Source organism: Talpa occidentalis, unplaced genomic scaffold, assembly GCF_014898055.3.
Source record: "Talpa occidentalis isolate TD23 unplaced genomic scaffold, MPIMG_talOcc4v2.1, whole genome shotgun sequence".
In the NCBI taxonomy this organism is placed as follows: domain Eukaryota; kingdom Metazoa; phylum Chordata; class Mammalia; order Eulipotyphla; family Talpidae; genus Talpa; species Talpa occidentalis.
The window spans coordinates 91,291,373-91,309,291 of record NW_026555331.1 but is presented as its reverse complement, the minus strand read 5'-3'; the positions used below and the strand labels follow the sequence as shown (position 1 = coordinate 91,309,291).

Here is a 17,919-nt window from a genome sequence, read left to right as displayed (position 1 = left end):
AAATGCTGCATTGCCTTCCTCTAGCAACAACTTTAGGTGGGACAACTTAGAACTAGAAGTCTCTCATGTCAGTAATTCATATTCTTACTGTCAGTCACTCACTGTTTCTAGCAATGTAATCTAAATTCAAACTTGTATTTATTGAAACAACTCTCACAGTAAAATCTGTTGGACTGCTTCCTGGGTTCAAATCTTCACTTTAATTATCTAATAAAATCTGTCTAACTATCAGTGAGGCCTTTTTTTGCAAGTTAACAAATAAAATCTCAAATGTATCATGAAAGAAAAAACAAAAAATGTGAAGGGGAAGTCTTAGGAAATACCATAAACAAGAAAAAAAACCCTTTTTGAGAAACTGAACATTGACTTAAAAGTTAAGAATAAGGCTAAATTCAGAATACTAAGGAAAGACCCAACCAAAGTGAAAGAATCAATAAAAACATATATCCAAATCTGATTTCTGAATCTATGCTGCATGTTGACAGTCTAGTTTGCAAATATCCTACCTCATTTTCATAACTGCCTCTTCTAACAAATAATTTACTTCTCTTATAGGACTACCTGAGAGCTTTAAGAATGACGCCACTACAATGACAGTACAATTGCAATACAGGAATCAGAGCTCTCTGTGCCTTGGATTGAGAATGGGTTCAAGTTAGCAATCCTCTGGCTATGGATTTCCAAATAGTCAGAGGCCATTCAGGCATTAGAAATAAATGCATGTAACAAGAGCTACAGTAGAACACTGTTGTCAAGTGAAGGTCGTATACCAGTCTTGTGCTACACGAAAACTACAACACTCATTTGAAAAAAAAAATTTTTAAATAGCCCATGAATGTCCTCCAGTGATCTATATTTATTTAGAAAAATAAAATTGTAGTTGTTCACCCTAGAAGCTTAGTTAAAAGTGTTTTTATTACTACTAAACTAACTTCTCCATCACTCCACAGGTTATCTGTGGTACAATGTGTGACTTCTGTCATTATAAAAAAAAAGCAGAATGACACTTGATTTTTAGGCAATAAAATCCAAATTTGAAAAATCAAAACTTTTCTTGACCTAAATCTTTGAATTCCAAATAGGCACATGATTATCAAGTAAATGTTGAAATTTTTCTGGCCCCTTCCCCCAACTTCTTTTAATTTCACAAGACAATTTTGGATGCCCTCATGCTGAGTCTCATCACCCATCAGAACAGTTAAATTAAAAACATCTGACATACTTGGCTTATGAATTCATTTTCATAATGTTCAAATATCCACATCAAAGCTCTGTGCCTGATAAGTGGGCTTTTTTTTAATAAGCATATTATAAGCCAGCAGGAGTCATCTTTCTAGTTACATTTTCATGCAAGAATTAGACATTAGGAGATTCCTAGGTCAGGGTAATCAAGTGTAATTTAAACTTTGTTTTGTATAGAACTTACCAACTTCTGAAAATGGACTATCAGGACTTCCAAATGGGATGGAAAATGGTATTATAATGTTTTATGATATCCTCAAAGCCCCAAATAACTAAAATATACCAGTAATACCAATAACTAAAATATAAAACATAACTAAACAGGTTTAGAAAAATTATATTCTACAGATTTTTTTTCCTCTCTCCTTCAACAAATCCTAAAATTTGGACACCAACTAAGTTTGTATTATCCACTTCATCCACAACTTCAGTTAGACTCTCACCCCTAAACTCCTTGTGAGCTGCAAGCCTCCATAACTTACCTCAGGTGCCATTCTCCAGGTATCTCTCTTTACTCTCTAATCCTCGAACCTGTGCTTCCACAGTATAACCACACTCAATGACAAATAGTGCCATCATATGGGGAAATACCAACCAGTTCACACAATATTATTGAGTCAAAAAAAAAAAAAAAATCACCTCATCACAAAAACATCCTATGAATTATTTCCTTAATACCAAAAGATTATTCTAAGAGTCACGTAACATAGTCCATGCCAGATACATGTTTGAAGGAAAAATAAAGCCAGTAATGGAAAAGAGTAATGAGGTATTGTTTTCCACTGGAAGACCAGCAAATTTCTACTGAGGAAGTGACATTTGAACAGAAAATTGAAGAAAAGAAGTGAAACTGAGGGGAAAAAAACAATGAGGAGGCGGTGGCCAAGGCCATGCCCCATAAGAAATATCTAGAAGGCGCAGCAGACTTCTCCTGCCTCTCTGGCTGCTCCCCTCAGCAGTGTATTTCCATCAATCTTCCTGTTCAGTTCCCCACTCTGTCTCTGGTGAATCCTCTCACCCACCAAGCCTCTGGCCTGTACCCCAGTTCTTGTATGCATAAATAAATAAATCTTTTTTTTTTTAAAGAAGAAATATCTAGAACCATTCCTGGTACATTGGCAGATGCAGTGTCTCCAGACAGAGAATAGTTGAGTTCAGGGGATTTATAGCATAGGACAAAATTTTTTGAAAGATTTCGAAAACCTGCAGAGTTTACCACCATTTTCTCACAGAACATCTAGAGCAAATTTCACAAGAGGGATTGAGGAGAAGACTTTTACATGCAAATCACAGAATTTATAACTAAAGAACCATCTTTAACTCAGTGGAAAAATCAAATCCTTAGGGCCCTAAGGACCACTGAAAGAAAAAACTCTCAAATTTTACTTGTCCTATACAAAAGGATAAAATCAAAACACTAAAACTAGGAGGAACTGTGTAAAAGACAGAGACAATTATTGTTATTGATGGTTATGTTAATTGTTCTAGGAAAGAATACAGCGTGTGGTTACCTTCCAATTTGTGAAACAAGCTACATAAGACAAAAGATGGGGTAATTTGTTTTATGGTGCTAACCACAGCAAATGATAGCAGGGGTCTCAGAGTTTATTTGTAGTAATTACACATTTTACTCAGAATGTCATTTTACTTTTATCAGGCTTGCATATAATTTCCCTAAAAAGTTAAAAGTCCTGTTCATCAAAATTAAACATACTATTTTCATTACCTTTTGCTTCATGTAGTTAATAACTAAGAGTCTATACATGCCCATACACAAACAGCTTTGAAATCTAAGAAATAACAAAAATATTTAAAAAGCTTGGTTCATTTTCTTACCCAGATAGATGGCTACATGAAATCTGATTTGTGCCCAACAAATCAGGGTTTTGTTCTTTTTGAATTCTCTAATTCTATTTTTAAAATATATCTATATATCTCTAATGTGTCTAATACTATATATATATATATATATATATGAGATAGAGATGAGGCAGCTAGCAACAAGACTAAGCTTTTGAAAAATCATAAAGCAAATATTTCAAACAAAGTTTATGTTTTCCCTGGAACACTGCACAGTGCTTAGCTGGCATGTTGTCAGCAAACAAAAATAAATTCAATGTTATTATTTGTGGCAGAGCACACGACATGATAAAGCAGAATTTAGACAATAAAGAGATGATCCTAAAACGCTTAAGACAATTTCCAAAAACACTTTAGGACTAGAACAGCTTTGCATCATTCCTCTTTTCAAATAACTATTTGTTGCCAGCCACTGAAATGAGAAAAAAAGCCCTGTTGATATTATTAAAAGCCAAATAAATGGAAGAAAAATAGGAATCTCATTCAACACTGCCAACAGCTTCAACTCATTATGACTATCTCTATACAGCAATGAATAATCCAATAATGATATTATGTTTCCAATAATGTACCTAAATATATTTCAGTACAAATAATTGTGGTTTAATGCCCTATAAATATGTTGCATGTGAAATTTCTTTTAATTGGAATATCTTCATTTTAATAATCCACATAATTTGACTATTAAATAAATCAGTACTATAAGAAACTGTATGTAAAAATATAAAACACCTGAAAACTCATCTTTTTTTTTTTAATTTCTAGCATTCCCTCCTATAGTCAATGTTGGTAAACTAAACTTTGCTTAATTGTCCTAATTCACCTGGGCCCTCCCTGTTTTCTCTCACAAATGAATTTTTCTTATAGACGGCCTCTATATTCTGCTACTCGGCCCCGCCAATATATTTACATGTCAGATTTTAATCGGATGTTTTGCTGATTAGAACTATTATATCAAATAAGTCTAGAACTTCGACTCCTAATTCTTCTACTGCTCATTGCCCAAAACATTTCTTTCCATTTTCATCTTACTTTCAGAGCGACAGCTCATAGGAAAATGGTAAGTCAATCAAACAGTGACATGACTGTGAACAACAGTTACTGACAATCCATGAAATGGGTATTTCAGTTGAGTTTACAATGGTAACATGCGGAATGTGCATTTTACTGCCAATCAGGAGAGAAGAACATGGAAAATTCAGATGTTAGCTCCAGGTATGAAGTAACAAAAAGTTCAGAAAGAGACATGTAACACATATGAGGAAGGGAAGAGCAGTATTATCAAAAGGAAAATTTACCATATTAAAATAAGAATTTTAGGATAAACACTATGTTATAGCAAATTCTGCTCTGCAACAAAATTTGAATACATGAAATCAAGAGAATTCGACAAATGTGATTCAGAAAGCCTGGTACCTGTCAACTTTCCCACAAACCTAAAATACAAATCAATATGCAAAACCATTTGTACTCCAGGATGCAAACAATGCACTAGGTGAGGAAGAAATCAAGAAAACATTTTCACTTACAGTTACCTCAAAGCAATTAAATACCTAAGAGTAAACAAGAAGGTAAATTCAGTGAAAATGGTAAGACATTGTTGAAAGAAATAGAAGACAAATGAAATGAAATGGTAACCTGCTCGTTAATTTGGAAGAATTGATACTGTTAAACTTAAAATGGATAAAAGACTTGACTGTAACACTGGAAATCATGAAAAGACATTGAAGAAAATATGAGCAAAAAATTCCATGACAGTGGTTTCAGTGATGTTTTTTGTGGACTCATTTCCAATGACAAGAGAAACAAAAGAGAATATTAACAAGTGGATGAGAACTACATCAAACTAAAAAGCTCAAACCCAATTTCTATTTTGAGATATGGAGACAAAGGAAATCGCTAACACTGTTGGTGGGAATGTAAGACTGGTACAGCCCCTGTGGGAAATGGTATCAAGTTCTCTTGAAACATTAAAAATAGGTCTATCGGGACCTCCCCGGTGGCGCAGCGGTTGAGCGCTGGGTTGTGAAGCTGCCCGCGGCCTCTGCCGCGCCGGTTCGATCCCCGGCTGCTCCCCGGCCACTGGAGGAGGGTCCCACATGGCGCGCAGACCTCTCCTGCCGCCCGCTGCTCCCCTCAGCAGTGTACTTCGGTCCTTCTGCCTGCTCTGCTCCCCGCTCTGGCTCTGGTGAATTCTCTCACCCTCCCGCGCTTCTGACTGTACCCAGTGCTTGTATAAATAAATAAATAAATAAATAAATAAATAAATAAATAAATAAATAAATCTTAAAAAAAAAAAAAAATAGGTCTATCGTATGTTTCAGCAATTCTGCTCCATGGTATCTACCCCAGAGAATGCAAAACCACTAATTCTATGGGATATATGCCCTCCTGTGTCTACTGCAGCACTCTTTTTTTTTTTTTAAAGATTTATTTATTTATGTATTTATACAAGCAGAAGCACGGGAGGGTGAGAGAATTCACCAGAGCCAGAGCGGGGAGCAGAGCAGGCAGAAGATGGAAGTACACTGCTGAGGGGAGCAGCGGGCGGCAGGGGAGGTCTGCGGGCCATGTGGGACCCTCCTCCGGTGGCCGGGGAGCAGCCGGGGATCGAACCGGCGCCTCAGAGACTGCGAGCAGCTTTGCAACCCAGCGCTCAACCACTGCGCTAGTGGGGAGGCCCGCAGCACTCTTTATAGTAACCAAACTATGAAACAACCTAAGTGCCCAAACACAGATGAGTGGATTAGGAAGATGAGTATATAGGTACACAATGGAATACTACTCAGCTATTAAAAGAGAAACTCTTGACAAGGATGTAATAGAGAGGATTATGCTAAGTGCAATAAGTCAGAAGGAGAAAGAAAAATAATGGCTGTATTTGTGGAATATAGAGATACAAAAGATCAGATAATATTAAACCAATAATAAAATCGTAGCATCTGAGGCTCTCCAGAGGGAGAAGGGAGAAAACAAAGCAGGGAGGGGGAACAATGGATTATGGTGGAGGACTTGTGATGCCTTGATGGTCAATATGATGTGGTAACATACAACTGCAGGGTATGACTCTATCTCTAAAAAAGTATCTGAACACTAATCTGCAATGAAAGGCAGAGGTGACAGTGAGAACCATACAATGTAAATTTCAGTAAATGCCAGCATGAACAGCTACAGAGGTGCTTTCATCAGTGTCATAAAGCAAAATTAACATCTTAGAAATTAGGTGGGAATTAGAGAAATAATTAGAAAAGGAAATTTCTGAGCACTGGTTTAATCTTAAAAGAATAAACTGACCTTCTCTGAAGCTAAGGTTACAATTTTTTTGCCATCAGAAGGAATGGGGCTCAAAATCGATATTGGGTTGCAAAAAAATAAAGTGATATATTTTGCATAATGTGCATTGTGGTCCATGAAATCAGAACATATTATCATTTAATCATTTCACAGTGTTTTTCTGAGCATATGTCAGAAAATAGAAGTTGCTACTTTCAAGAAAAACAAGTAATAAGACAGATAATGGTTCCTGCCCTTCTTAGCAAGTCTGCAAAATACTGGTTGTGACAAGAAATTACAATAAAGAATAAAAGGTGTGTGATAAAAGAATTTAAGAGTCCAAGGGGAGCACCCTGGAGGACTTAATTAAACTAAATTATAGAGATAAAAAGATAACAGTTATCCGACTAAATTTCAGAAAGACAAAAAAGTATAGTTAAAGATGCAGCGTAAAGCATGGCTGGTCAAAATCACACACGGAACTTTTGAAATATGTACAGGCCAACTGAATGAAAATGACTGTGAGAGGGTCTCCATGGTGGTGCAAGGGGTTATGTCTCAGCACTGTCAGGCTATTAGTAGCCACAGCAGCATGAGTTTGATCCCCCGCCAGGGAGCTAACCCACATGGCACAGCAGACCTCTCCTCTCTTGCCCTCTGCTCCCCTCAGCAATGTATTTCACTAGATCTGCCTGTTCTGCTCCCCATTCTGTCTCTGATGAATCCTCTTACCCTACACACCTCTGGCCTACACTCCAGTTCTTGTATGCATAAAAAAATCTTTTAAAAAAAGGACTGAGAGCGTGTCAGCATAATCACCCATATGTGGTTGTAAAGCACAACTCAGCACTGAGAAGCCATTGGCTAACTTGCTACTAAGGTGTGGTCTGTGGATAGGCATCACCTAGGACCTCACAGATCTACCGATTCTGAATGTGCATCCTAACAAGGTCCCTAGGAGATTCAGAAGCCCTGGGCTAGAAAACAATTGAATTGGTAAGCTTTAATAAGATATGATTTTATCCTTATGGCAAACAGAAGATAATTAAAATTTTAAAGTTAAATTGTTGATGAGCCTCAAGTCTTTATAACTTCGTAACCAATGTTACTCAATGTGGTCCTTGCTGAAAGAAACTGTTACAGGTCCATGACAAAACACATAAACAGAAATAGGCTAAAGAATCTACTGGTTACATTCCAATATCCCTCAAGTTAGTACCAGAAACCCAGAGGCTATGAATTTTACACAAGCTCTGTCACTTACTCTTTAACACATATATCTATTTCCTGCATTTTTCATCCAGGCAGCATTTTGCAGAAAATCTTATCCTCAATGCTGAGAAAATGATTACTCCTGTGCCTGCTAACAGATAAATGGCACACACTAACCCTGTAGCAATTTGGTGTTCAGCAGGTTTTCCCCGATTCCTTGAAAGACTGGCTTGCTGTAGACAGCTCTTTACCAATTCATTCCCTTTTTCCAGTTCAAGCACTGCTAGAGAAGATTGTCTCCTACAGAGTAAACCAAACTGACATTTGATTCACCCGCTGGCAGCCACCCAACCCTTTCTGGACAAGCAGTTCCCATTGAATGGAGAACTTTATTTTTTTTTTCCCCTGCAGTGTTTATCAGCTGTTTTCAAGCTGTTGAGATGGTCTTGGTAATATCATTGAAAGTAATCCTTCACTCTCCCCACCAGTATTGTACTTTGAAACAGCTCCCATTCTACTTTTAGGTTTGTTTATCTATCAGCCCTAGTGTCTATGAAACTGATGGGTGCTATCAATCAAATCAAATTTATGAAGGTCTTTTGTGCACACACTGCAAGACACAGGACAAAATTCAACACAGGAATAATGGAGAAATAATCATTTAAGCTCAACTAAATTAAGGAGTTTATAAATTCACCTCAAAGTATGCTTTGAAAAAAGGCTTCGGAGGAATTCAACCAATCTACAGATTTGCTTTCAAGTTGCCTTCCTCATTATCTAACTTCAATGTGATAGACCAACAACAGCAATAGCTGAAGAAGTGGGGACATTCTATAGAAAAAAAAAATTCTGCCTCAATTTCCACCTCTTAGAATGAAAATATTGCATATTTGAAAGAGAATATATCATGAAAAAAGATGACAGTGAGAAATTCTAACACCAGTGGGGCCTAGGAGTTTTTAAGGTGATGCCTTGTATTCCAAGTCTACTTTATTGCCAGATTCCCCTTTGGTTACATCTTCAGCAAAAGTCTGTTGAGCACAGCAGTCTTAGGTTAATGCTTTGAGAAGTGAGAGAAGTGTCCGGTGTGACAAGCCTTCTGAAGATAACAGCAAGGAGAGAAACTGTTAGCAGATAGCAGAGAAGCAAGCTGTGTTGTGTTTCATTCAGGAGTGCACATAACCTAAGGCTTAGTTTCACAAAACCTATCAGACAAAGGTTTGGGGAGGAAGTGGGCTAGATCCAGATTTTTACACCATAGGATATCCAGGTGGTAATGATTATGGGTTCCAAAACTCTTTATGGAAAATGATATTATACCACATAATTTAATTTTCACCATCACTTCAAAGTAAGTATTATTATGGTTTCCTACTTGGAGATGAGAAAATTGAGCCATAAAGAGAAAATTAAGCAATCAGTTCAAGGTCACATAGTGTGTCACTGACAGAACCAGGACGCAGCCCATGTGGGACTGCCTCTCATTCTGCATCTGTCCACCACCCTCACCAGCAGCCAGACATCCACATGAATGCACAGGGGTCCTTCACACCTGACTTGGATGCCATTTGGTACTATTTGTCTAATGGCAAATTCACCACATCCAGGGTGAAAAGTTAGCATTCCACACTGCCAGAGCAAATGAAAACGCCAAGTCTATAAATTCCATGAGCACAAGACCATATCCCTTTTCTATCTATGTTTCTCTGTCACAAACTCTGTGCCAAAATTACTTATTGAATAACAGAGAGTGCATAAAGGGAAGTTTGATCTATTTTTAAATGAATATCCATAGCTAATCTTCTTTTCTCCATCAACTCCAGAAAAGAATGTTCACACTGGAAATAACTGATAAAGTTCACTTTCAAAGAGGCTTTTCTTGACTTGAAAAATTAATATAAGTGATTTCCATTCTAATAGAAAAAATAGAAATTACAGATAAGCAAAGTGAAAAAAATGAAACTACCTATAATCGCAGAGCCTAGAGATAAATTGTATTAACACTCTGACATGGAACGCTCTTTGCTATGATTAATGCCCTGAACTGGAGCAAGAATGTCTCAAGAACCATTGGATATGTGCAGGGATTGACCCAACCCAGGTGTGGTCCGAGTCCACACTGGAAGGCTTGACAGTACTGGAGGGGCTGATTTCAGAACCGTCATAGGAGAGCATCAGTAACAACAGAAGCTGCAAAATCTCTGCAAACAGCATTGTCCTCTAGCTCTCTATCCCAAAATATCTGGAGTTGTAGAGACTGACTAAATCTTATTGCTTCTTGCATAATTCAGAAGAAATAGGGACTGTTTCCCTTCCCAAAGGATTCACTGCACTTGCTGACAACCTGGCAAAGAAGTGATCAAATTAGACTTCATTTGAAAAATAAAAGCTCTGCCTTTATTTATACTTTAGACTGGACCCTTTACATGAAGTATGTGACAATGACTATTCTAATACAAAAATTTCTGCGACCCAATAGGCTTAGTTTTTATATTAATATGTCTCCAGTATATACAATAGTGCCTGGTTCATAGTAAATGGTTGAAGTAACTCATTCAAAAAAGTGTTTGAAAGGGGAACTGCTGACCCCAAAAGCCTCTCTCTGTATTTTTTTTGCTTTCTTTTTATTTAAATGAAGTACAATTACTTTATATCCTTATTAATTTTCCAATCACATGAGATCACTATAGTTCTCCCATCACCAGAGCACCATGGGCCTCCATATTTCATTGTGTTCTCCCATCTCATTTTCTCCTTTCGCCTCTCCCTTTGCTGCCCCTCCTGGATTCCTCAGCAAGAGGCTACTTTCAATGCTTTAGATTCATATTGTCAAAATACTCACAACAAGACCTACAGGAAATACTTAGATCCTTGAGGTGAGTGGCTCCAACTTGCTTCTCCAATCATCTATTTTATTTTTTCAAACTGGGTTCCCAATGCTCCACATTCACTATCATTGGATAAATAATAAAGAAATTTAGGAGCTCTCCGAGCTAACCTTTTTTCAAGGACATCGATAGCTATTTCATCGTAAACAGTCACTGTTTATCACAACACTTGTTAAGCACTCCACACTCATTATCTCATCTGATTCTGCCAACTGGGCTTTGTTATAACGCCTACCTTATAAACCAAGAACTGCATCTCAGAGAAGGGAAATGCTTTGCTTAAATTCACATAGCTACTAAGGAGCAGAGCCTGGATTTAAATGCTAGTGTGTTATTTTAAACCCCAGACTTTGACCACTGCTTGGCATGTCTGATAAGGAACTTGGAAAATATGGATGGCCTCAAATAAAGGTAACGGGAAGCTGAACTTTTACTGGGCTCTAATTTTTAGCAGATGTGACTTGTGTTCTTGATTTCAGTGACTCCCTATGAAGCAGATCTTCAAGTAATAAAGCTAAAGTTCCCAGGAGATACCAGTGCTGCTGGTATTTTTATATCAAGGTCCCAGTGTAGTGCAACCATCCCAGACCAGGTAGGTTCCTCATCGGTTCAAGCAGCCTCTCTGTTGCCCTATTTGTTCTCATGACCTTCTCCACTGTACTTTGCAGTACTCCTCCACACCATCCTCTGCCTCACTGGCCTTATAGGCCCAGTCTCTGCCCAGGTACACTCATCTATTCATGCCCACACCCTGCTCCAGATGCCCGCCATCAGGCATGCATGTAGGACTGCAGGGGCCCATTATTAATGCTAATGGCGGGAGGGCGGAAAAGCCTGATAATTTTCACTTACCCTACACCCAGGTAACATGTCCACTTTGCAAATTGGAGATGCTTACTGAAAACACATGGTAACCCCTGTCAACCAGTGTGGGAATCTTTCTCCTCCCTCACTAGCCCTATGACCTCGGAAAAACTGACCTAATCTCATTAACAATCAGCTTTCCCCATCCAAAATAAAGATATCAGTCCCGCTGATTCAGTTTACCTGCAGTAATTGTGATTTTTACCTTGTAGATACCATAGAGTGCATGGAATGGTAAAAGCATAACCCTGGGCTTCTACTGTCAGGGGTAGGTTTTAAACACAGGGCAGAAAATATCCTGGAATCCATATTTATGCCTAGCAGGGAGGGCTCTATCTCAGTTTAACCTCAGTCACGAAGTTATTTAAATGGAATGGATCACAACAAAATACCCATACCTTTTTCACCCCCACACAGCAGCAACCCCCACCCATAAAGTAGGAACAAGCACACTTGGTTTCAGTAACCAATAACCTGCTGTCATCAGTCATCAGAGGGAAAGTTGATTATTCTGTGACTAATGCAGTATGTTGAAAGGCCAGAATTCTATTAAAAACATAAAGGTATGGTCTCACTCATAGCAGGAATCTAGAAAACTTAAATAAGGGACCAGGAAAATGAATATAAGAAAGTGAAAATCAAAATCAACAAAAAACTATGAACCAGAGACACTTTTTGGGGGGTGGGGGGCGGGAGGGGAAGGATTGGGGTCAGAATGGGGCGTTTGCAATTGTATGGGGGAATATAAAAATAAAATTTAATATTTAAAAAAAAAAAAAAAACATAAAGGTAATACTTAATGTGGATGTTGTGAACCATCATGAGCAGAGAATGAGGACAAGCAGTCTGCTATTTGGAGGGGAAATCTAGCCCTAAAACCACGTAACAGATAGGGCTTCTCTGAGTAGAGGATATGAAAAAGGTAGGAAGGAAAGACAGAGGATATAAGGAAAGAAATCAACACTATTTGAGTAACTATTTCATTGTAGGCATTTTGTAATTATCATATAACATGGAGTCCACCAAGGTTGAGATCAGTCATCCCCCCGTATCCTGCCCCCAGATACTGGAGAAAAAGCAGAGTGAACCAAGGATAAGTAGTCTCCAGCAAAAAATTGAAGTGTCAGCCTGCCATGACACAGTGCAGGTTTTCTGATCCAGCAGACCGGGTAAAGGAGGAATCCTGGAGCCCTCGGTGGCTTTTGCAGGTTTTTTATTTAAATTACCAGGCACATGGCAGCCAGGGGTGCTGGGGGGCCGGGAGGCTGGCAGGCCTCCCAGCCCCCAGCAAGTCTTCACTCTATCTGGGCTCTCCGGCCTTCTCTTTTGTTCTCCTTCTCTCAGCTTCTGCTGGCGTCTCTGTGACGTCACCCTTATTATAAACTCAGGTTCTCATCCCAGGTGTACCCACTTCAGGTGCCCACCATCAGGCAGGCATTCAGGACCACAGGGTTCCCTCAGCTATCCTAATGGCGGGAGGGCAGAAAAGCCTGATACTTTTTACCTTACCCTACACAGCCCTATCAGAAGTTGTTTTAAAAAAAAAAAATCTGACATTAGAAATTTAGTTATAGATAAGTTTGGCTATGAATTTACCGTTTATAAGTACAGGGAAACATTTGATTACAATTTTGCTGTTAGGCCTGCAATTTAATTAGCATGCTAATTTAAAGCTTCAATCTGAATAATCTTTGTTAAATGAAATACAAAAGGAAAAAAAGAACATTATTAGATTCCTAAAAGAAAGGATAACAAGTTTTCTAAAAATAAAGTTTAGTCCTATTAATTTTCAGAAAATTGCTTAGTATTTTAGTAACATCTTCCCAGAAAAAAATCATGAATTATGTTGCACAAAAAACATTCTGTCCTGAATGAGGTTTGGGGGCATTTTTTCCCTGGCTATGGATTTTTACCAGTTTCCTTAGTGAAGAAAAGCCTAGCAAGTTAAAAGTAAACAACACTCAATATAAGGCATAGTTGTTATATATATATAAAAAAAAAACTTGCAATATAAAAGTACTTTTGTAACAAGCAAGAGAAGTGCTATAAGTCAGTTCCTTAGTGCTTAGGGTTGCAATAGAGAGCCCTGTTTATTTCTGCTAAGGTTCAACTTGTAGGTGACAAAGGTAGGTAGTACCTCCTATAACATGTTCTCAGTAGGTCAGTTTCTATCTGGAGGGGTTAGATGCTACAGCAGAACACAAATACACTGACACTTGGAGTGGACTCAAATCTACATTTTGTTCTTTCCTTTAACTCACTGTCCACACTTCTTTTACCTTCTGGCTCTTCAGAGCTAGACCTAGTTAAGACAGTATTTTAGGGTTGAAGAGATTCTCTCTCGAACTGCCTACCTCAAATACATTTAAGAGAATAGAAGGCCCTACCTCTCTGGTGGCACAAGGGGTTAAGATGCAATCTATGAAGCTATCCACAGCTTCTGAAGCAAGAGTTTGATCCCCTGCCAGGGAGCTACCCACATGGTGCAGCAGACCTCTGCTGACTCACCCGCTGCTCAGCTCAGCAGTGTATTTCAGTCAATCTGTCTGTTCTGTTCCTTACTCTGTCTCTGGTGAGTCCTCTCACCCCTGACACCTCTAGCCTGTACCCCAGTTCTTGTATGCATAAACAAAAAATCTTTAAAAAAAAAAAACAAAAAACAGAGAAGGCCCTAAATCCCACATTTAGAGATAAAAAGATTAAAATGCAAGGAACTAGGATCAAGAGTACTCAGTATTGATGAGCTTCTTTCACCAAGTAAATGTTTCAGATCTCTTTGATTTGAGTAGGACTCAAAAGGCACACTGGAAGGTTAAGGGTGCTACTGTTCACTGTAAAAAAGAAGTAGCAACATAAACTGGGGCAACCACATGGCCCAAAATGAACTTTTGCCAGCTTCACAACTGGGCTATAGGCAGCCCTGTTGGAGTCATCTCTGTTTAGGTCAAAAACAGCAGGCAGGCAGAGAGAAAGTTCTCTTATCCTATCCACAGAATATATTCATCTAAAAGCAGATAATCTTTAGGTAAGAGTAGGAAAATTACCTTATACCAACCAAATGGAAGAAAATTATCACACATGAAATTTCCAGAACATTGAAAGATACTGACAGGATTAAAGAGGAACCAGAGAGACCTGGCTATAAGCACACTCTATTACAGAACTTCTCTAAAGTCCACTCTCCTGCAAAACGGAGCTCATAACACATTTCATGCAACTCAAAAATTGTTAAGTACTTAGCATGGTGCCCAAGATATAGCATTACACCAGTCAGCTATTGATGTACAACAAATATCTCACAGATGCTGTGGCATGACAGTAATAAACTTTCACTTTCATACTCCTAGGTCTGGAGTTGACTAGGGTGACAACCTCGAGGTACAGGTGGGCAAAGCTGAGGAGGCTCTGATCCACATGTCTCCCTTCTCCAAGAACCAGCAGGCTTCCCAGGGCATATTCTTATGGCAGAGATTGAAGTACATTTCAAGCATTTGCTTATATAATATACACTAACACCCCATTGGCCAAAGCCAGTGGCATCATATGGCTAACCCAGCAGCATAGGACCTGGGAGGATGAAAGGAGTCTTTGCTGAACAATCACATTAACTATTCCAGTCAATTCTGTTTATATTAATTCATATCCTTACTATATACAAAGCACACTTTTATCTACCCCTCCACCCCATGACCCTTAAATGTCTCACCTAATCACAACATCATGTTCAAAGTCCAGTACTTTGTAAAATATCTCAGGCCTAACTGTAGCTTCATTACCAGAGACCCCTTAATGAAATGACAAGTTATCTAAACAGTACACACCCAACAGACAAATAGGGTAAGAATAAAGTGAGTAAGAACTCCAATCAGAAAAGTAAAACAGGAGGCATGTAATAATCACTGCATCATAGCTACTCTGAAATCCCATTGGAAAAATGTTACCAGATCCCAGCAGTCTAAGGGTTGCAAATGTTTCTTATTATACCCTGATTCTGCTCAACAGACTCCTCCCAGATTTCTTGATTTCTATGGCTCTGCCCTCTTGGCCTCAATCTCCTTCATGACTTGGGGAGAAGGCATAGGAAGGCAAACTATTTTCTGGATACTAAGCAGTTTTTCATCCTCATTCCTAAGTGAAGAAACCTGGGGGTCCCAGGACCTTTTTAAAACTCAGATTAGGGCCTCCCTGGTGGCGCAGCATTTGAGCGCTGGGCTGCAAAGCTGCCCGCAGCCTCTGAGGGCCGGTCCGATCCCAGGCCACCAGTGAGGGTCCAATATGGCGCGCAGACCTCTCCTGCCGCCCGCTGCTCCCCTAAGCAGTGTATTTCGTCAGTCTGCCTGTTCTGTTCCCCACTGTGGCTCTGGTGAATTCTCTCACCCTCCCGCACTTCTGACTGTACGCAGTGCTTATATAAATAAATAAATCTTTTTAAAAATAAATAAATAAAACTCAGATTAACTAAACTTTTCTCCACAAGAGTAAGGGACTATTATCCATACTAACATCATTTTTACAGAGTACATCAGAAATAGATGAAGGCCTTCAAATGCAGACCTTAATCTTGTAAATGTGTTCTCAGACTATGGTTAAGTCTAAAATAACAGGGAATTTACAAAGACTCACAAAGGTCCAGCAAATGGAGCAAAATTAATGATAACTTTTCACGCAAAAAGTCTGTTCTTGGCACTGGTCTTCCCAAAGCAATAAGGAAAACTTAATAAAGAGCTGTAGAAAATATTCATGGACCAATTTGCTGCAACACAGTGGGCATTATTGATGAATGAGAAAAACCACCAGTGATTATACCTGGGACCTTGGTGTGAGGAGAACAATTAGCAGGCACTCAATTAAAAAATCTGAAGGAAATGAATGTTCATAATGGATTCCATGCAATTATGTGAAACTATACCTCCTCAAAAGAGCACTGGAGAGCAGAAAATTATTCAGTGTTATCAGTAGACGTTCCTGGATTGACATATGGAATTATAAATAAAAAGTGAAATAGAACTACCTAAAATTATACTTTGGATATACTTTCTCATTCATGGCTAATAGAAGTAGCTTATTTCATCTCAAATAAGACAAAAAATCTAATCATAAATATCCCACACACCTGCCCCATACAACTACAGACCATTCCTTGATGCACTTGACTCTCCTTAATTTGATATGCGTCCTCTAGTCCTTTATCACTGCCGACAGCTTTATTTGTTTCATACTGTCTTTAAAACCTGTCCCAAGGCCTTATCCTCCAAAAAGCCTTTTAAAATGACAATGCCCAGAATGACCTTTTTGGTTTACCCCTCATTTGGGAATAATCACCACTCATTGTATTTTACTAGAGTCTGAAATATCAAAATCGGTTAACCAGGCTGGACAATAAGTGCCCTGGGTTGCATGTGGGCTTTAATCCACTTCACCCCTTGCTCACGGTGCACACTGTTCTAAATTCTATTTACTGCAAAAGACTACCGATTTAATCGCTTATGAAATGATTCTGACTTACCAAGAAGTTCAGAACCCCAGTTGGACAAATACAGTTGAGCCTTGAACAACCTGGGTGTCAGGAGTGTGACGACAGCCTGCAAGTTGAAAATCCACTTGTACCTTAAAGTCGGCCCTTGGGGCAACCCGGGTCTTCTGCTTCCGGGATTTAATTACAGGCACCTGCCGTGGTTGAACCCTTGAATGCCCAGTCGCTAATAGTAGAAAATCGGTGTTTAAGTGGAGCAGCGCAGTTCAGAACTGTTTTGTTCCAGGTCAACCATATATCCACCATTCTGTTGACCCGATTCAGTATTTGATTATTCTAAACCATAGTTTTACAATCAATCCCATAATCTCTAAACCCGTCAGAACAATTGTAGTGGCAGGAAGGCAAAGAGCAGATCTCTATGATCCAAGCAGACTGCAAAGACAGGACAGGACACAGAGCAGGTTTCCTGATCCCATGCAGACCGGGTAAAGGAGGAGTCAGAGTCCTTAGTGGTTTTGCAGGTCTTTTGTTGGGGTTCACCAGGCGTATGGCAGGCAGGGGTGCTGGGGGGCCGGGAGGCTGGCAGGCCTCCCAGCCCCCAGCAAATCTTCACTCTATCTGGGCTCTCTGGTGATCTCGGCTTCTCTTTCGGCTTCTGCTTCGGCTTCTGCTGCTGCTGCTGGAGTCCCCGTGACGCCGCCCTTAAAAAGCACAGTCTTAGCTCAGCTGAATCCCATCTACCTATGCCCACACCCTATTCCAGGTGCCCGCCATCAGGCATGCATTCAGGACAAGGATCCATCATCTCTCCTGATGGCGGAAGGGCAGAAAAGCCTGATATTTTCTTTACCCTACACAGACCCATAAAGGAGAGTGCTGGAGCCCTCGGTGGCTTTTCAGGCTTTTATTGAGCTTTTACCAGGTACAAGGCACAGGGCTGTCCAGAACCAGGAAGCTGGCAGGCCTCCCAGTTCCCAGGGAATCTTCACTTTCTGGCCTTCTCTTGGTCTCTGCTTCTCTGCTGGTGCTGTGCTCCTTCTCTCCTTCCTGCTCCTTCCCGTGAGGCAGCCCTTATAAACCAGTCTTAGCCCAGGTGCACCCACC

At 39.4% G+C, this 17,919-nt stretch overlaps 1 long non-coding RNA gene across 1 annotated transcript in view; it reads right to left on the bottom strand.

The window, feature by feature from the left end:
* The window catches only part of LOC129145318 (uncharacterized), a 162,077-nt gene extending 144,599 nt beyond the window's left edge, over positions 1–17,478 (bottom strand). Inside the window, exon 1 of the long non-coding RNA XR_008550734.1 lies at positions 16,846–17,478. This is a non-coding gene — a long non-coding RNA (uncharacterized LOC129145318). The remainder of the gene's footprint in view (positions 1–16,845) is intronic.
* Between the last annotated feature and the right edge of the window lie 441 nt (positions 17,479–17,919).